Below are 21,196 nucleotides of genomic sequence, written 5' to 3' on the forward strand. Positions count from 1 at the left end.
AGGTTATGCATTTCTGTGATTATTTAGTTAGTTAGTACATAAATGATTAAGACAGTTGATGTATGGATGATTCATAGCAAAGACTGGGTTCGTGCAGATAACCAACAATTTACGACGTTTGGAATGAGACTAACGTGAGGTAAAGAATAATTCATTAATTAGAAGACTAATTGATCAGATATTAAAATATCTGAAAAGTTATATTAGGAAAGTTATAACTTTGTAATCTGAATATTTTCCTTGGTGCACCAACTTCCTAGTTAATGACATTTACATGATTAGTTTAATTATGTAATAATAATTACAGAGAATGTATTTGATAAAATAACAGTCTACACTTTAATGATGCCAAAAACATGACACCATTCTTGCATACTGTCACGTCCTGGCCAGTATATAAGGTTAATTGTTTTGTAGTTTGGTCAGGGCGTGGCAGGGGGTATTTGTTTTATGTGGTTCGGGGTGGTGTGTTTTGGGTAAAGGGTGTTTGATTTAGTAATTCCGGGTTTTGGTTTATGTTTAGTATTCTATGGTTAGTCTAGGTTGTGTGTTTCTATGTTTGGTTGATTGGGGTTGGGACTCTCAGTTGAAGGCAGGTGTTGTCTATCTGCCTTTGATTGAGAGTTCCATATATTAGGGTGTGTTTGTATGTGTGATTTGTGGGTGATTGTTCTGTGTTTCGCCTTGTGCCTTACCAGACTGTTTTTGTTGATCGTTCGTGTTTTTGTTATTTTGTATGTTCGTTTTGAAAGATAATTAAAAATCAAGATGAGCATTCACGTACCTGCTGCGTTTTGGTCCTCATTCACCGACAACACCCGTGACAGAATCACCCACCACCAAAGGACCAAGCAGCAGAGGAAGGAGCAGACGGAGTTCGAGTTGGACTGGCGGGAGAAGTGGACTTGGGAGGAAGTTCTGGACGGGGCCGGACCCTGGCATCAGGCTGGGGATTATCGACGCCCGCAGTGGGAAATTGAGGCAGCCAAGGCAGAGAGGCGGTGGTACGAGGCCAAGTACGCGCTGAAGGAGAAGCACGAGAGGCACCCCCAAGAAAATTTTTGGGGGGGGCACACGGGTAGTTTGGCTAGGCGTAAGAAGAGCCGGAAGCCAGCTACTCGTGGTTATATGGAGGAGCGTATGGGGTGGAGAGCGCTATGTTTCGCTGAGGAGCGCACTATCTCACCCATACGCACGCACAGTCCGGTGCGCGTTATTCCAGCCCCTCGCAGGTGCCGTGCTAGAGCGGGCATCCAGCCTGGTAGGAGGATGCCTGCGCAGCGCATCTGGTCGCCGGTACGCCTCCGAGGACCAGGCTACCCAACTCCCGCTCTACGCACGGCTACCATCAGGCCCCTGCACAGCCCTGTCTGCCCTGTACGAGCACCCCGCTCGTACAGGGCTACTAGTTCCATCCAGCCAAGGCGGGTTGTGCAGGAGGTAAGATCTAGACCGGCTGTGCGCCTCCATAGCCCTGGGTTTCCAGCTCCTGTCTCTCGTGCGGACCCGGAAGTGCGTCAACCCAGTCCGACTCGTCCTGTTCCCGCTCCCCGCACTAGCCTGGAGGTGCGTGTACATAATCTGGTAATCCCAGTACCAGCACCACGCACCAGGCTACAAGTGCGTCAACCCAGCCTCGCCAGTCAACAGTCTTCATCAGAGCTGCCCGCCAGTCAACAGTCTTCATCAGAGCTGCCCGCCAGTCAACAGTCATCATCAGAGCTGCCCGCCAGTCAACAGTCATCGTCAGAGCTGCCCGCCAGTCAACAGTCATCATCAGAGCTGCCCGCCAGTCAACAGTCATCGTCAGAGCTGCCCGCCAGTCAACAGTCATCGTCAGAGCTGCCCGCCAGTCAACAGTCATCGTCAGAGCTGCCCGCCAGTCAACAGTCATCGTCAGAGCTGCCCGCCAGTCAACAGTCATCGTCAGAGCTGCCCGCCAGTCAACAGTCGTCAGAGCTGCCCGCCAGTCAACAGTCGTCAGAGCTGCCCGCCAGTCAACAGTCGTCAGAGCTGCCCGCCAGTCAACAGTCGCCAGAGAGGTCAGACTGCGCTGAACTGCCGGAGTGGTCAGACTGCGCTGAACTGCCGGAGTGGCCAGACTGCGCTGAACTGCCGGAGTGGCCAGACTGCGCTGAACTGCCGGAGTGGCCAGACTGCGCTGAACTGCCGGAGTGGCCAGACTGCGCTGAACTGCCGGAGTGGCCAGACTGCGCTGAACTGCCGGAGTGGCCAGACTGCGCTGAACTGCCGGAGTGGCCAGACTGCGCTGAACTGCCGGAGTGGCCAGACTGCGCTGAACTGCCGGAGTGGCCAGACTGCCCTGAACTGCCGGAGTGGCCAGACTGCCCTGAACTGCCGGAGTGGCCAGACTGCCCTGAACTGCCGGAGTGGCCAGACTGCCCTGAACTGCCGGAGTGGCCAGACTGCCCTGAACTGCCGGAGTGGCCAGACTGCCCTGAACTGCCGGAGTGGCCAGACTGCCCTGAACTGCCGGAGTGGCCAGACTGCCCTGAACTGCCGGAGTGGCCAGACTGCCCTGAACTGCCGGAGTGGCCAGACTGCCCTGAACTGCCGGAGTGGCCAGACTGCCCAGACTGTCCCGAATTGCCAGACTGCCCAGACTGTCCCGAATTGCCAGACTGCCCAGACTGTCCCGAATTGCCAGACTGCCCAGACTGTCCCGAATTGCCAGACTGCCCAGACTGTCCCGAATTGCCAGACTGCCCAGACTGTCCCGAATTGCCAGACTGCCCAGACTCTCCCGAATTGCCAGACTGCCCCGACTGCCCCCCGGCGATGCCAGAGTGGCCCGACAGCCTGGAACGGCCGGAGCCAGAGCCACCTCCAGAAATAGGTGGGTTGGGGAGGGGGGGTGTAGCACAGTGCCGTCGTTGACGGCAGCCACCCTCCCTTCCCTCCCTTTAGAAAAGGGGACTTTTTGTTGGTGTTGCTTGGGGTTATTTTTTGTTAAGGTGCTTCTGGGGTAGCACCTTTAAGGGGGGGGTACTGTCACGTCCTGGCCAGTATATAAGGTTAATTGTTTTGTAGTTTGGTCAGGGCGTGGCAGGGGGTATTTGTTTTATGTGGTTCGGGGTGGTGTGTTTTGGGTAAAGGGTGTTTGATTTAGTAATTCCGGGTTTTGGTTTATGTTTAGTATTCTATGGTTAGTCTAGGTTGTGTGTTTCTATGTTTGGTTGATTGGGGTTGGGACTCTCAGTTGAAGGCAGGTGTTGTCTATCTGCCTTTGATTGAGAGTTCCATATATTAGGGTGTGTTTGTATGTGTGATTTGTGGGTGATTGTTCTGTGTTTCGCCTTGTGCCTTACCAGACTGTTTTTGTTGATCGTTCGTGTTTTTGTTATTTTGTATGTTCGTTTTGAAAGATAATTAAAAATCAAGATGAGCATTCACGTACCTGCTGCGTTTTGGTCCTCATTCACCGACAACAACCGTGACACATAATCAATACTTGGAGTTTGTCGGGAATTTGTGGGGTTTTGTTTGTCCACTCGTCTCTTGAGGATTGACCACAAGTTCTCAATGGGATTAAGGTCTGGGGAATTTCCTGGCCATGGACCCAAAATATCGATGTTTTGTTCCCCGAGCCACTTAGTTATCACTTTTGCCTTATGGCAAGGTGCTCCATCATGCTGGAAAAGGCATTGTTCGTCACCAAACTGTTCCTGGATGGTTGGGAGAAGTTGCTCTCAGAGGATGTGTTGGTACCATTCATTATTCATGGCTGTGTTCTTAGGCAAAATTGTGAGTGAGCCCACTCCCTTGGCTGAGAAGAAACCCCACACATGAATGGTCTCAGGATGCTTTACTGTTTACATGACACAGGACTGATGGTAGCGCTCACCTTGTCTTCTCTGGACAAGCTTTTTTCCGGATCCCCCAAACAATCGGAAAGGGGATTCATCAGAGAAAATGACTTTACCTCAGTCCTCAGCAGTCCAATCCCTGTACCTTTTGCAGAATATCAGTCTGTCCCTGAGGTTTTTCCTGGAGAGAAGTGGCTTCTTTGCTGCCCTTCTTGACACCAGGCCATCCTCCAAAAGTCTTCGCCTCACTGTGCGTGCAGATGCACTCACACCTGCCTGCTGCCATTCCCGAGCAAGCTCTGTACTGGTGGTGCCCCGATCCCTCAGCTGAATCAACTTTAGGAGACGGTCCTGGCGCTTGCTGGACTTTCTTGGGCACCCTGAAGCCTTTTTCACGACAATTGAATCACTCTCCTTGAAGTTCTTGATGATCCGATAAATGGTTGATTTAGGTGCAATCTTACTGGCAGCAATATCCTTGCTTGTGAAGCCCTTTTTGTGCAAAGCAATGTTGACGACACGTGTTTCCTTGCAGGTATCCATGGTTGACAGAGGAAGAACAATGATTCCAAGCACCACCCTCCTTTTGAAGCTTCCAGTCTGGTATTCGAACTCAATCAGCATGACAGAGTGATCTCCAGCCATGTCCTCATCAACACTCACACCTGTGTTAACGAGAAAATCACTGACATGATGTCAGCTGGTCCTTTTGTGGCAGGGCTGAAATACAGTGGAAATATTTGGGGGGGATTCAGGTCATTTGCATGGCAAAGAGGGTCTTTGCAATTAATTGCAATTCATCTGAGTATATGCAAATTGCCATCATACAAACTGAGGCAGCAGACTTTGTGAAAATGAATATTTCTGTCATTCTCAACATTTTTGGCCATGACTGTAGACCTTACCGTGATATGGATACTTACAAGCCCTTAACCAACATTGCAGGTCAAGAAATAGAGTTAATAAAATATTTACTAAATAAACTTAATAAAACCAACATAACAATAACGAGGCTATATACATGAGGTACCGGTTCCGAGTCAATGTGCAGTGGTACAGGATAGTCGAGGTAATTTTTAAATTGACTAGATAATAAACAGCAAGTAGCAGCAGTGTTAAAACAAAAGGGGGGGTCAATGTAAATCGTTTTTTAAAATGGCTTTGGGGGTAGAAGCTGTTAAGGAGCCTTAAGGTCCTAGACTTGGTGCTCCGGTATCGTTTGCCGTGCGGTAGCAGAGAGAACAGTCTATGATTCTGGTGACTTAAGTCTTTTCACAATTTTTTGGGCCTTCCTGTGACACTGCCTAGTTTAAAGGTCCTGGATGTTAGGAAGCTTGGCCCCAGTGATGTACTGGGCCGTACACATTACCCTCTGTAGTGCCTTACAGTCAGATGCCGAGCAGTTGCCATACTAGGCAGTAATGCAACAGGTCAGGATGCTCTTAATGGTGCAGCTGTAGAGCTTTTTGATGGTGCAGCTGTAGAACCTTTTGAGGATCTGGGGACCCATGCCAAATCTTTTCAGTCTCCTGAGGGGGAAAAGGTGTTGTCGTGCCCTCTTCACAACTGTCTTGGTGTGTTTCGACCATGATAGTTTGTTGGTGATGTGGACACCAAGGAACTTGAAACTCTCGACCCACTCCACTTCAGTCCCGTCAATGTTAATCGGGGGCCTGTTCGGCCCTCCTTTTCCAATAATTCATGATCCGCTCCTTTGTTTTTCTCACATTGAAAGAGATGTTGTTGTCCTGGCACCACACTGCCAGGTTGCTGACCTCCTCCCTATAGGCTGTCTCATCGTTGTCAGTGATCAGGCCTACCACTGTTGTGTCGTCAGCAAACTTAATGATGGTGTTGGAGTACAGGAGTGGACTAAGCACGCACCCCTGAGGGGCCCCAGTGTTGAGAATCAGCGTGGCAGATGTGTTTTTACCTTCCCTTACCACCTGGGGGCGGCCCGTCAGGAAGTCCAGGATCCAGTTGCAGAGAGAGGTGTTTAGGGTTTTTTGCTTAGTGATGAACTTTGTGGTCACTATGGTGTTGAACACTGAGCCATAGTCAGTGAACAGCATTCTCATATAGGTGTTCCTTTTGTCCTGGTTGGAAAGGGCAGTGTGGAGTGTGATTGAGATTGTGTCATCTGTTGATCTGTTGGAGCGGTATGCGAATTGGAGTGGGTCTGGGGTTTCTGGCATGATGGTGTTGATGTGAACCATGACCAGCCTTTCAAAGCACTTCATGGCTACCGACGTGAGTGCTACTGTGCGGTAATCATTTAGGCAGGTTACCTTCACTTTCTTGGGCACAAGGACTATTATGGTGGTCTGTTTGAAACATGTAGGTACTGCAGACTCGGTCAGGGAGAGGTTGAAAATGTCAGTGAAGGCACTTGCCAGTTGGTCCGCGGATGCTTTGAGTACACATCCCGGTAACCCGTCTGGCCCTGTGGCTTTGTGAATGTTGACCTGTTTAAAGTCTTGCTCACATCGGCTACAGAGAGCGTGATCACACAGTCATCCAGAACAGATGATACTCTCATGCATGCTTCAGTGTTCCTTACCTCAATGTGAGCATAAAAGGCATTTAGCTTGTCTGGTAGGCTTGCATCACTGGGCAGCTCGAGGCTTTGTAGTTCGTAATAGTTTTCAAGCCCTGCCACATCCAACGAGCGTCAGAGCTGGTGTTAGTCCTGTATTGACGCTTTGCATGTTTGACGGTTCATCTGAGGGCATAGCTGGATTAGTGTCCCGCTCATTGAAAGTGGCAGCTTTAGCCTTTAGCTCGGTACGGATGTTACCTGTAATCCATGGCTTCTGGTTGGGATATGTACGTACGGTCACTGAGGGGATGATGTCGTCGATGCACTTATTAATGAAGCCCGTGACTGAGGTGGTATACTCCTCATTGCCATTGGATGAATCCCGGAACATATTCCAGTCTGTGCTAGCAAAAACAGTCCTGTAGCGTAGCATCCGCTTCACATCTGACGACTTTCGTATTGAGCGAGACACTGGTACTTCCTGATTTAGTTTTTGCTTGTAAGCAGGAATCAGGAGGATAGAATTATGGTCAGATTTGCCAAATGGAGGGCGAAGGAGAGATTTGTATGTGTCTCTGTGTGTGGAGTAAAGGTGGTGAATTGTTTTTTTTCCTCTGGTTGCACATTGTTTGCTTCTACACCTGCATTGCTTGCTGTTTGGGGTTTTAGGCTGGGTTTCTGTACAACACTTTGAGATATCAGCTAATGTAAGAAGGGCTATATAAATACATTTGATTTGATTTGCTTATGGCATTATACAGCTCATTGAGTGCGGTCTTAGTGCCAGCATTGATTTTTGTTGGTAAATTGACGGCTACGAATGATATAGATGTGAACTCTCTTGGTAGATAGTTTGGTATACTGCTTATCATGAAGTATTCTACCTCAGGAGAGCAATACCTCGAGACCTCTTTAATATTAGACATCGCGCACCAGCAGTTATTGACAAATTGACACACAGCCCCCGCCCCTCGTCTTAACAGACGTAGCTGCTCTGTTCTGGCAAAACACGGAGAAGCCAGCACGTTCTATATTATCTGTGTCATCGTTCAACCATGTCTCGGTGAAACATAAGATATTACAGTTTTCAATGTCCCGTTGGTAGGATAGTCTTAATCGTAGAGCGTCCAATTTGTTTTCCAATGATTGCACATTGGCCAATAAAACAGAGGGTAATGGTGGTTTACTCACTTGCCGACGAATTCTCACAAGGCACCCAGACCGTATTTCCGTCTTTTCTTGACTCAAATGACGGGGATTTGGGCCTGGTCTCCGGGAAGCAGTATATCCTTCACGATGAACTCATGAAAAAAAATAACATTTGTCCAGTTCGAGGTGAGTAATCGCTGTTCTGATGTCCAGAAACTCTTCTCGGTCATAAGAGATGGTAGCAGCAACATTATGTACAAAATGAGTTATAAACAATGCGAAAAAACAAACAAAATAGCACAGTTGGTTAGGAGCCCGTAAAACGGCAGCCATCCCCTCTGGCGCCATGATAAGGCTTGTCACGTCCTGACCAGTATAGAGGATATTTTGTTATTGTAGTTTGGTCAGGACGTGGCAGAGGGTAGTTTATTTATGTATTATGTTTTTTTTTGGTCACTGGTCTATGTTTGTATTTCTATGTGTATGTTCTAGGGTAGTTTTTCTATGTGTAGGTTGGGTGCTGGTCTCTCAATTGGAGGCAGGTGTTTCTAGTTGCCTCTGATTGGGAGTCCTATAAATCGGTGTGTGTTTTGTTTGTCACTTGTGGGTAGTTGTTTGACAGTACTGCTTTTGTTGAGCCTGCTTCTCTGTTCCTGTCGTTAGTTTGTTTATTGTTTTTCCGTGGTGTTCGCATTTATTTAATAAATATGTTGAGCACGCAACCCGCTGCGCCTTGGTCCCATTCTCTCTTCCACGACAGCTGTGACAGAACTACCCACCACAACAGGACCAAGCAGCGGAGGAAATCTGGCGAGGACCTGGGAACACGGCTGGTAAGGGAGCCCGAGAGGCAGCCCCAATAATTTTTTTGGGGGGGGCACAAGGGCAGTTTGGCAGGGCGAGGATGGAGCCCCAGGCCAGCTCCCCGTACCCTTTTTGGGCAGAGACGAACTGGACAGGTCCCATGCCTTGGGGTGATGGGTACGGTGGCGAGGCCGAGCATTTTCAGGCCAGTACGTGCAGTACCAGCACCCCGCATGTGCCAGGGGAAAGTGAGCATCCAGCCAGTAGGGGTGATGCCAGTCCTGCGCTCGAGACCGCCAGTGCGCCTCTACGGTCCAGTGCGTCAACTCGGCCTGTTCCCGCTCCCCGCACTAGCCCTGAGGTGCGTGTGCCCAGACTGGCACATCCTGTACCAGCCCCATGCATCAGGTTCTAGTGCGTCAGCCCAGCCTCGCCAGTCAGGAGCCGCCAGAGCCGCCCGCCAGTCAGGAGCCGCCAGAGCAGCCCGCCAGTCAGGAGCCGCCAGAGCCGCCCGCCAGTCAGGAGCCGCCAGAGCCGCCCGCCTGCCCGGAGCCGCCAGAGCCGCCCACCTGCCCGGAGCCGCCAGAGCGGCCCGCCTTTCCGGATCTGCCATCGCCGCCCGCCAGCCGGGCGCAGCCAGGGTCGTCCGCCAGCCGGGCGCAGCCAGCGCTGCCCGCCAGCCGTGCGCAGCCATCGCCGCCCGCCAGCCGGGTGCAGCAAGGGACACCCGCCAGCCGGGCGCAGCCATCACCGCCCACCAGCCGGGCGCAGCCAGGGTCGTCCGCCAGCCGGGCGCAACAAGGGTCGCCCGCCAGCCAGGCGCAGCCAGAGACACCCGCCAGCCGGGCGCAGCAAGAATCGGGTCGAAGTCAGGGTCGCCCACCAGTCCTCCGGCGCGGCCAGGGGCACCACCTAAGTGGGCGACGTCGAGGGTGGAGCGGAGTCCACGTCCCGCACCTGAGCCGCCTCTTATATAGGTGGGTTGGGGAGGGGGGGTGTAGCACAGTGCCGTCGTTGACGGCAGCCACCCTCCCTTCCCTCCCTTAAGTTTAAGGGGGATTTTTCTGTTTGTTTGGGGGTTTTCTGTGTTTTGTGTAGGTGCATCCGGGGTCTGCACCTTTGGGGGGGTACTGTCACGTCCTGGCCAGTATAGAGGATATGTTGTTATTGTAGTTTGGTCAGGACGTGGCAGAGGGTAGTTTATTTATGTATTACGGGTTTTTTTTGGTCACTGGTCTATGTTTGTATTTCTATGTGTATGTTCTAGGGTAGTTTTTCTATGTGTAGGTTGGGTGCTGGACTCTCAATTGGAGGCAGGTGTTTCTAGTTGCCTCTGATTGGGAGTCCTATAAATAGGTGTGTGTGTTTTGTTTGTCACTTGTGGGTAGTTGTTTGAGAGTACTGCTTTTGTTGAGCTTCTCTGTTCCTGTCGTTAGTTTGTTTATTGTTTTTCCGTGGTGTTTGCATTTATTTAATAAATATGTTGAGCACGCAACCCGCTGCGCCTTGGTCCCATTCTCTCTTTCACGACAGCTGTGACAAGGCTTCGCTGTGCCGTTGTTTCGTAGTGCCCTAGAGAAACAATAGAGTGCAGATTAGTTTGAGTCATGGTTGCACCGTTACTTCAGTGAAAATGGCTTGCTTCTAGCTCAACCAGATCAAAAGATCTGACCCATATTACCAGAGCAACATTTTTATCTTCCTAGCGGATCGCCGGGACCATAAACAATGTCGTGGGCTGTGGTGGAAAAAGTGGTGGAAAAAGTACCCAACCGTCATAATTGATTAAAAGTAAAGATACATTGAAAAGTAAAATACAACAGTACTTGAGTAAAAGTTTAAAAGTATTTAGTTTACATTATATTTAAGGATCAAAAGTAAAAGATAAATCATTTCAAATTCCTTATATTAAGCAAACCAGACGGGACAATTTTTCTTGTTTTTTCATTTACGAATAGCCAGCAGCACACTCCAACACTTAGACAACCATTTAAAAACAAAGCATTTGTGTTTCGTGAGTCTGCCAGATCAAAAGCAGTAGGGAATATTTTCTTTATAAGTGTGTGAATTTGTCCATTTTCCTGTCCTGCTAAGCATTCAAAATGTAGCCAGTACTTTTGGGTGTCAGGGAAAATGTATGGAGTAAAAAGTACATTATTTTCTTTAGGAATGTACAGTAGGGGAGTAAAAGTACAGATATCTAAAACAATGACTTAAATAGTACTTTAAAGTATTTTTACTAAAGTACTTTACACCACTGTGGACTATTCTCATACGACTTGAGCGTCTGTCTACGTCGTTAAAGGGATACTTCGGGATTTTGGCAATGAGGCCCTTTTCTACTTGCTCAGAGTCAGATGAACTTGTGGATACCCTTTTCATGACAAAATCTCGACTTATCCTTTCAACCATTTGTTTACACTTTGCTCAATCAAGTTACCTTTTTGGCTAGAGCTAAAAACCTGGTAACTTTACTATTATATCCAAACATTTTTGGGCACAAAAAGGTGGTGAATGAATGAATGACAGAACTCTTGCAATGCATGAATGAGAACTCTTGCATGTTGTCATCACAAACCTGATGTTTTTAAAGAGACAGTGCACAATTTTCAATGTAATGCATCTCAATTGGAAAATAGTGCTTTTACACAATGTAGAAACCTAATATTCCACAAATTACTTTGTAATTTCAGTGACAGGTATTTGTATCAACATTTTAGCTTTTATAATAAATTAATGTATTTATAGTTTTACATATTGGTTTCTAGGGCTTCTAAAGTAGCTATAATTCATATAGGCCAAATATAGGCTGAATCAATTTAAGAAATCTTATTTTCTGGTGCTCCAAAATTGAATGTGGTGCTCCTAACTTTTTAAAGTGCTACCAATTAAACATTTTAATTTAGAGCCCTGCCTGTGCAGAACCAACAATGCATGTCTGGATCAATCTACACTCCTAAAAAAAATATTCCTGTAGATATTTTTCTATTATCTTCATATTCATACCCTCGTAAAACTGACCATCCTACCGATCCTCGACTTCGGCGATGTCATTTACAAAATAGCCTCCAATACCCTACTCAACATACTGGATGCAGTCTATCACAGTGCCATCCGTTTTGTCACCAAAGCCCCATATACTACCCACCACTGCGACCTGTACGCTCTCGTTGGCTGGCTCTCGCTTCATACTTGTCGCCAAACCCACTGGCTCCAGGTCATCTACAAGACCCTAATAGGTAAAGTCACCCCTTATCTCCGCTCACTGGTCACCATAGCAGCACCCACCTGTAGCACGCACTCCAGCAGGTATATCTCTCTGGTCACCCGCAAAGCCAGTTCCTCCTTTGGCCGTCTCTCCTTCCAGTTCTCTGCTGCCAATGACTGGAACGAACTACAAAAATCTCTGAAACTGGAAACACTTATCTCCCTCACTAGCTTTAAGCACCAGCTGTCAGAGCAGCTCACAGATCACTGCACCTGTACATAGCCCATCTATAATTTAGCCCAAACAACTACCCCTTCCCCTACTGTATTTATTTATTTTGCTCCTTTGCACGCCAATATTTCTACTTTAAACTTTCTTCTACTACAAATCTACCATTCCAGTGTTTTACTTGCTATATTGTATTTACTTTGCCACCATGGCCTTTTTGCTTAACTCACCTGCCATGGCCTTTTCCCTTAACTCACCTCATTTGCTCACATTGTATATAGACTTATTTTTCTACTGTATTATTGACTGTATGTTTGTTTTACTCCATGTGTAACTCTGTGTTGGTGTATGTTGTCGAACTGCTTTGCTTTATCTTGGCCAGGTCGCAATTGTAAATGAGAACTTGTTCTCAACTTGCCTACCTGGTTAAATAAAGGTGAAATAAAATAAATAAAAAATATTCCTGTGAAAAACATGCTGCACTGTAAATTACGCTGAGATAGATAGAAGCGGTCAGGTGACAATGTAGCTGTAAATCATCTTAAAACAAGACATCTTAATGAAAATGACTGGTGGTGTCATTACATGGAGTGTGACTAAATGTGGATTGAGGGAACGATATCCTATACAATGTGGGGGTATAAATTGTGTACGCATATAGTTGTAGTAATGGGAACTTACCTGTTAGGGAGGAGACTGACTGTGAAAGACCACGAGCTCTCCTTGAGTTTCACAGATTGTGATATCAGCAGACGAAATTAGATATGGCGGGTGCAGTGTAATAGTATTGGCTCGGCCCCAAGGGAAGGATTGCGTATCGGTGTAATGAATTGCAGGGGAGGGAGTCCCTGGGCTTTGCTGCTCCATGTAAACACCATAATGGAAATATATTGGATTTCCTTTAGGCTCCTTGCACTGGTTAATTGCCAGATTGACAGACCAACCTGAGATCTTTATCCAAAAACCACCTAGAATACAGAGTTCCCTTCCCTAAGTGAACAGCCAGCAGAGGCATCCTCTGTGTATGGTTCCTCTTTTTGGTCCCTTTTCTGAAGTTTATGAATATTTCACGCTAGTGTTTGTTTGCGTTTTTCTTTTAGGTGAGAGCGTAACCCGATGAAGTATGATACATGTATATCACATGCAAGGGAGAGCAATTGCCAAGAATTTTCTGGAAGAGGAGAACGAGACATACCTTGTTTACTGCCAACAAGGAGGCAGAAAGGTCAGTGCCCTTTGTTATACCATAAATTACTCTACATCCCTCATGTTTGAACAATAACTTTCTTTTGAAATAACATGCTCACTCCTGGATTTGTCAAGATGAACACTTTCTAACAGTGTAGCCTGCCTATGTTGGCTTCAGAGGCGAACAGCAGTGCAGTGGGGAATCAGGCTAATTTCTTTAACTAATTAAACAGAACTGTGACTAACTACCCTGGATTTACGTAGAAACACACTTAACCTCCCAGTGAGATGTTGCCAACAGTCAATGCTACCTTCTAGCAGCAGACAGTGACGCCAATTAAGTAATTTAACTTTACTGTAACTAACTACCCTAGATGTATGTAGAAATATTGTCACGAATTGCTAGGAGTAGTGGTAGGAGTCAGGCGCAGAGAGCAGAGGTAAGGAAATAATGGATTTATTTTCTCCGGTACAAATCAAGACACTCAAATAGGGAACAGGTGCAACCAATAAGACATACAAACAGAAAAAGTAAAAAGGCTCAGCGGCGGCTAGTAGGCCGGCGACGACGACCGCCGAGCGCCGCCCGAGCAGGCAGGGGGGCCACCTTCGGTGGGATTCGTGACAAATATAGTAAATATCCCAATGTGATGTTGCTACCTGCCAATGCTACCTCCTAGCAGAGATTCCATTTCAAACTGACACTGATCCACCTCTCAAAGCCGCAAGGCACTGAGAATGGCAGCAGACGAGCAGAGCAATGTTGGTGAAAAGTTTCCCTTTGTGCTGTGTAACTCATTAGAGACTAGACAGACACCTGTCCTATGGCTAACACAATCCCATTAGCCCAGGCTAGGAGTGGGAAAGGGTCAGACAAAGACACAGCCTCATCTTTATTTTATTCATTCGACTGAGAGTCTGTGTGAGTTTGATTGCTCTTCACTCACAGTGAGACGTGTCCTCCATTCGTAATCATGGCCTAGTCCATGGCATTAATTGTATGTACCACTACCATAGATTCGGCTGTGTAGGGTTTTTTTTCTCCCAAGGTTGATGATTCCCTCTGGTTTCATCTGTCGTCTCCCAGGACATACAGATTTATTTGGGTAACGGCGCTAAAACGGTGTAAATGCCATCTGCATTGAATAACAAATTGTTGATTGCAGATGCTACCACGGCTGCACGTACGCAGTAGCACCCGGGTAATATGTTTGTCAGGTTTCTCCCATACCGGCCACAGCTGTTTTACGGCTGTGAATTCACAGAGACAGAGATGGGGATGTTTACAAAGCCAAAGATATCCTGCCTTAAAGCGCAGAGCCCAGGGCCTTGAGTGCTGCTGGAGCTACACTAGATACCCCCCTAAACTGTATCCTGTCTGTGGCTGGCTGGATCTCCCTGGAGGTATATGCTTTTAACCTTGACTCACTCCCCATTCCCAAGCCATTTGGCAAAATAAAGGAGGAAGGAAGGAACACACAGAGGTAAATTACACACATTTGACCACTCTCACTAGACAGGCCACTGGAGCCTGGGGAAATTAAGCTCCACTGATAGTCTGTACTGTGCTTTATCAAACAGTGGTTATCAGTCTTTATATTCATTAGGACTCCATTTGTGGCTGTCCTGTTGTTGTGGCTGTTGTTACTGGTCACAAAGCATTTCACACTTCTTCACCATCAAGAAAATCACTAGATTTGAGATTGATTTGCCCGGCTCAATGTTTTAGCAATTTCAATATCCCGGCTCCTCGGTTCTGTCCAACTTGGGGTAGATTAAAGGAGGATTGAGAATGAAGAAACAAGCACCACGATATACAAAGATCTTTTGGGTAATTAAATGGGACTAGAAACACTTCAGAAAGTAAAGAGATGTCTTCAATTCATTAATACTAAACATGTGCATTGAACATGGCAACATCTCTATTTTGGGGGATTTTGATCTTGAACAATGTTTATTAGTGGTATGGGTAGCGCCATTGTGCATTGCTATAGCAACGACTGCGTCATTGGCAGTGTTGAGCAAATGGTGAGTTTTGGCATGGGGACTGAAAGTGAATGTTGCCCTTTCCTCCACTCGCCTCCAACTTCGACACTGCTCTGTCATTGAGATCAGGACAACAATGTTAAGGTAAGTAACTGATACAATCACTTTTATGTTGGTAATTATAATATTTACATTTTAGAGTATTTTTTCTGATTATTAAGATTAACTTTTGATAACAAGCCGAGTAGACAGTCAGCCGAGTAGACAGTCAGCAAGGAAGCTAGCTGGCTAGTACTTGATTTAGCTCTTGTCTTGTCTTTTTTTTATGCTAATATTTTATTTGATAGCTGTACAACATAAAATTCTCTTATTGACACTTTGAAGAGTGTTTGTCTTTAGGCATTATTCAGAGCTCAAACAAATTTGCTAGTGATGCGATATGTAGCTAACCAGCCAGAGAGGGCTAATGCAGGATTGCTATTTTACCAGTAAAATGTATGATCCCCATACTTATTATTATTAGCTAGCTAGCTAGACAACTACATAGCTAGATATTGCTTTAGGTGTTTGTTATCTGTGTCATGTTGTATGATTCCTAAAATAGTTGCTAAGCCAAGCTTTTTGACTGGAAGGTGATTGTCAATTATGTATTATTGTTATGTACTATTAGGACTATATACAGTGCATTCGGAAAGTATTCAGACCCCTTGACTTTTTTATATTTTTTGTTACGTTACAGCCTTATTCTAAAATTGATGAAATAGATTTTTTTTCTCATCAATCTACACAAAATACCCCACAATGACAAAGCAAAAACAGGTTTTTAGAAATGTTTGCAAATGTATAAAATAAAATAAAAATTGAAATATCACATTTACATAAGTATTCACACACTTTATCAGTACTTTATTGAAGCACCTTTGGCAGCAATTACAGCCTTGAGTCTTCTTGGGTATAAGATTACAAGCTTGGCAAACCTGCAGTTGGGGAGTTTCTCCCATTCTTCTCTGCAAATACTCTCAAGCTCTGTCAGGTTGGATGGGGAGAGTCACTGCACAGCTATTTTCAGGTCTCTCCAGAGATGTTCGATCAGGTTCAAGTCAAGGCTCTGGCTGGGCTACTCAAGGACATTCAGAGACTTGTCCGAAAGCCACTCCTGCATTGTCTTGTCTGTGCGCTTAGGGTCGTTGTCCTGTTGGAAGGTGAACCTTCGCCCCAGTCTGAGGTCCTGAGCGCTCTGGCGCAGGTTTTCATCAAGGATCTCTCTGTACTTTTCTCCATTGATCTTTCCCTCATCCCTGACTAATCTCCCAGGCCCTGCCGCTGAAAAACATCCCCACAGCATGATGCTGCCACCCTCCATGCTTCACAATATGGATGGTGCCAGATTTCCTCTAGAGGTTAAGCTTAGCATTCAGGCCAAAGAGTTCAATCTTGGTTTCACCAGACCACAGAATCTTGTTTCTCATGGTCTGAGAGTCCTTTAGGTGCCTTTTGGCAAACTTAAACTGGGCTGTCATGTGCCTTTTACTGAGGAGTGGCTTCCATCTGGCCACTCTACCATAAAGGCCTGACAGGTGGAGTGCTGCGTAAATGGTTGTCCTTCTGGAAGGTTCTCCCATATCCACAGAGTAACTCTGGAGCTTTGTTCGAGTGACCATCGGGTTCTTGGTCACCTCCCTGACCAGGGCTCTTGTACCCCGATTTCTCAGTTTAGCCGGGCAGTCAGCTCTAGGAAGAGTCTCGGTGGGTCCAAACTTCTTCAATTTAAGAATGATGGAGGCCACTGTGTTCTTGGTTGACCTTTAATGCTGCAGACATTTTTGGTACCCTTCCCCAGATCTGTGCCTTGACACAATCCTGTCTCAGAGCTCTATGAATAATTCTTTCAACCTCATGGCTTGGCTTTTGCTCTGGCATGCACTGTCAACTTTGGGACTTTATACAGACAGGTTTATGCCTTTCCAAATCATGTCCAATCAATTGTATTTACCATAGGTGGACTCAAATCAAGTTGTAGAAACATCTCAAGGATGATCAATGGAAACAGAATGCACCTGAGCTCAATTTCAAGTCTCATAGCAATGGGTCTGAATGCTTATGCAAATAAGGTATTTATTATTTATAAATTTGCAAACATTTCTAAAAACCTGTTTCCGCTTTGTTATTATTGGGTATTGTGTGTAGATTTATGAGGGGAAAAAAATACTTTAATCCATTTTAGAATAAGGCTGTAACATAACAAAATGAGGAAAAAGTCAAGGGGCCTGAATACTTTCCGAAGGCACTGTATTTTAGTGGGGGTGTTTTTTTCTCTCTCTCTCTGACACTCTCTCTCAGACCTTTGTGAGGACATGCAGGGGCTGGAGAGAGTGGACAAGATGCTGCTGAAGTTTCAAAATGGCTGAGGGACAATTACACCCTCACAGCCTAGCTGAGCCTAGATGAACTTCAATGTACTGGAGGACTTCTGTAGAAATTGTTGACTTTGTTACAGCAAAGTTAGAAAGGAGAATATGATGTGGTTTGTTTGTGTTGCACCTGAATGGGCGAGCAGTTATGTATTGTAGGGGACCAAAATTGTTTTAGGTAGTGGCACTCCAGCACTCCACTCATTGCGCACATAGGCACTAGTAAAGGGACTCCAAGTCTTCACCAAGTATCTCAGACTGTCACTGGTAATTTCGCCTCTGTTTCATGCTTTTCATTTTTTTCCATTCTGACTCTTTGTGTGTTAGGATATCGGCCTAGTGGAATGTAGTACAAAAGAAAATGAAGTTGTAAAAGCCCATTTGTGTCAAAATATGCCTTATTCTTATCATATTTTCTAATTACATAACAATTTTGGTAACAATATCCCTGAGATGAATTTTGGATATAATGTTTTGGTCATGACAGCGATGTAACTTCCACATTGTTTTCAGGTTTGAATGAGACAATATATTCCCCTAACCTTGTTGTTTCAATAAAGTTTTTGTTTTATTCATATTATATTACTTGTGTATGTCTTTTCTTGTGTTTTCACATATAGTCCTCTTTTAACCGATCTCAGTCCTCTTTAAAGCGAACTTTGGGGAAAAAAACAAAGCAACATTTTTTTATTCACACTGCCCCTGCCTTTGAATGAGGACTCAAACTCTTTGCCAGTTCACTTCATCTATTTTGTGGTCTGGGTCCTCTTTGCATTCACATTGCTATGTTTAGAAATTAACCACAATCTTTTTCCAACATTCTCTAGGTTTTTACAAAGTGCAGGACAAGCCATTCCATCAGAATGTGTCATCGGACAGCTATATACAGTATGTGTTTAATATTCTATCAAGATAAGAAAGTGTCTGATCACGGAACATCCATATAATTATAGAAAAATACCACTGTTCTCACTAAAAGAGCTTTAACTCATTCACAGTAAAAAAAAAATGTATTACTATTCTGATTTCAGATTTTAAACCCTTACTAAATAAGGAAGACTCAAAATGTGACCGACCGGCTCGATTCGGTCTTATTTAGCAAAATTTGAAATTGTGTTTTTTACATTGGATAAAAGTAGAGACCCAGAGATAGAAAATGTTATATCATACACTACAGTTGAAGAACAATGGGAAAGTAATTATACTTTTTGATAAACTTGTAACCTCACTTTTGAGAAAATGGCCTTTGAATGTTTTGGTACACATACAGTACTGGAGCGCTCTTCTTTGTCTACACCCATTCAGAATCTTTCACGGCCTCTTAAGCTTTAGCCCCGCCCATCTCTTTAACTGGGCGCTCTGGCCAAGGAGTAGGGTTGATCTGAGCGTTTTGTCCTAACAACAGCAGTCAAGCAACCAAGCTAACTGGCTAATGTTGGCTAGCTACTTCCAGACAAAAATGAGAGAACAGCTCACTCTGACCTTTTTACTCACCCTAGCAGAGCTGGTTAGGCTGGTTTTGTGTTATATATAACTACCAAACCAAATGGCTCTGAGATACGAATAATATTACTACACAGATCATACACATAATGTTATCTAGCTGACCTAACAACAGCAGTCAATCACCCAAGACAACTGGCTAATGTTGGCTAGCTTGCTTGCTATTTCCAGACAACAAATGAGAGAACAGCTCACTCTGACTATTTTACTTACCCTAGCAGAGCTGGTTAGGCTGGTTTTGTGTTCTCCAGAGCGTTGGTGACTGCAAATGTGCTGCTGGCAACAATTTAATGACATTTTTTTGCCAACGTTTACTGACACCGGCCATATTCAATGGGTGTTAAGCGTTCATAAATTTGTCAGTTATTCTGTGCTTTGGCACACTCAGACAAGAGTCCTCTGAAATAGCCAGAGTAGATAGCCGGAGCGAATTTACCAGCTACGTCTATCAACAGTTGTCGCAGTGACATCATTAACATTCTATTGAAATGGTTACTTGCATAGTGAAGTATTTTGTTAAGACTTGTAGCTAGCTAGCTAAACAATGAACCATAATCCCAACTAATGACGTTACTACCCTACATGAATCTACAGGTAGCTAACCAACCAGGTTCAATGTTAGATAGCTAACATCAGGCTATAACTGTCACGACTTCCGCCGAAGTCGGCTCCTCTCCTTGTTCGGGTGGCGTTCGGCGGTCGACATCACCGGCTTTCTAGCCATCGCCGCTCCATTTTTTCATTGTTCCATTTGTTTTGTCTTGTTCCCTGCACACCTGGTTTACATTCCCTAATCACACTGCATGTATTTATTCCTCTGTTCCCCCATGTCTTTGTGTGAAATAGTTTTTGTTACGTGTTTCGTGTTACGCGCCAGGCTGGGTTTCCCCCTGTATTTCCGTGGTATTTCACGAAGGATGTTTAATTGTTAAACATTTGCTTATTTTTGTGACTGTTTCACGCCTTGCACTTTTTACCTTTGGCTGGAGGTTTTTGACACAGTGGCGTCTGTCTGTTTTATTGCCTCTGCCTAAATAAAGTGTGCCCCTGTTCACAACTCTCTGCTCTCCTGCACCTGACTCCTCCACCAGTAGCGCACAACCTTGACAATAACTAGCAAAGCAAATGGCTCTGAAATACAAATATTATTACTACACAGATCATACATGTAACGTTAGCTTGTGAGCCAGCCAGCTAACGTTCGCTAGCTAGCTAACAGTACACTTTAACTTTAAGTGAAAATAACTTTCTGTAAAAGTTTTAAACGTGTAATGTCTGAAAACGTAGCTAGCTAGACTATCTTACCCGTATACATGAATGGACGCTTCTCCCTCTGTCACAGATGCCGTGGTTGCCCTTAGTTTGAAGATGTAATCCAGAGGCAGGTGTTTTCTCCATCTCATTAGTGTGATGGCTTTCGTCGTAAGGAGAAGGGGACCAAAATGGACCTAAGTATGATTCCCAATCAGAGACAACGATAGACAGCTGCCTCTGATTAGGAACCATACTCGGCCAAAACAAAGAAATACAATACATATAATTCCCACCCCATATCACACCCTGACCTAACTAAACAGAGAAGACAGCTCTCTCAGGTCAGGGCGTGACAATTAGCTATCATTCTCTAATTCCACTGATTTCAAAACTCAGTTCAGAAAGTGGAGAGCAACACTAATGCCGTTTTACTACGTGATATCGTTTTTAAAAAAGCCTCGTTAGAAAGGATTACCTACTACACATACTGACCAGCTCAAATAGATGTGCTTTCATGGCAGACCAATCTAAACTCATCTCTCTGGATGTCCAGCTCACCCATTATCTCAGACAATCATGGCTAGCAGGAAGGTTGCTGACTTTTTTTGTGGCTAAACCAACTAGGCTCGTAATTTAACAATTGTATTCATATTTACAGATGGCATACAAGTTTGTTATTTAGGCACATGAAAGTTCACATGTTCCAGAAGGCATTTCTGTCTCATTTTCATAAAATTAAAAAAAAGTTTACGTTCAAATGGCTCTCCTGTGAAGTAGTGATGCGCGGAATGAGTCACATATGCTCTGTTTTTTCTCTATCTTCATTAGGAATTTGTGTAAATGGCAGCTTTTTGGGAAAAAAGTGTTGATTTTTGTATAAGATACACATTTTCACGTGTTTTTTCTTGACTGACTACCATTGGATTGATGTGATGCTATTGTTTGTCATATAATTTGAAAGGGCTGTTTTTCAGCTTTCAAATATGTATTATGTTTTCATATATGGTTTGAGACCAACAAAGTATGCTCACTAATGCACACAGAGGTCATGGTCTCAGTTAATTCAGAAATTCCCAAACTCTCCGCAACAATGCCAATA

General features: G+C 45.1%; 1 protein-coding gene across 2 annotated transcripts in view; it reads left to right on the top strand.

The window, feature by feature from the left end:
- The window catches only part of LOC106596863 (leucine-rich repeat and fibronectin type-III domain-containing protein 2), a 197,290-nt gene that overhangs the window by 62,442 nt on the left and 113,652 nt on the right, over positions 1–21,196 (top strand). For both annotated transcript variants that reach the window (XM_045695816.1, XM_045695817.1), the window contains exon 2: positions 12,856–12,980. The gene's annotated coding sequence lies outside the window, so the exon portion shown is untranslated. The remainder of the gene's footprint in view (positions 1–12,855; positions 12,981–21,196) is intronic.

This window comes from Salmo salar, chromosome ssa15 (genome assembly GCF_905237065.1).
Source record: "Salmo salar chromosome ssa15, Ssal_v3.1, whole genome shotgun sequence".
NCBI classification, from domain to species: domain Eukaryota; kingdom Metazoa; phylum Chordata; class Actinopteri; order Salmoniformes; family Salmonidae; genus Salmo; species Salmo salar.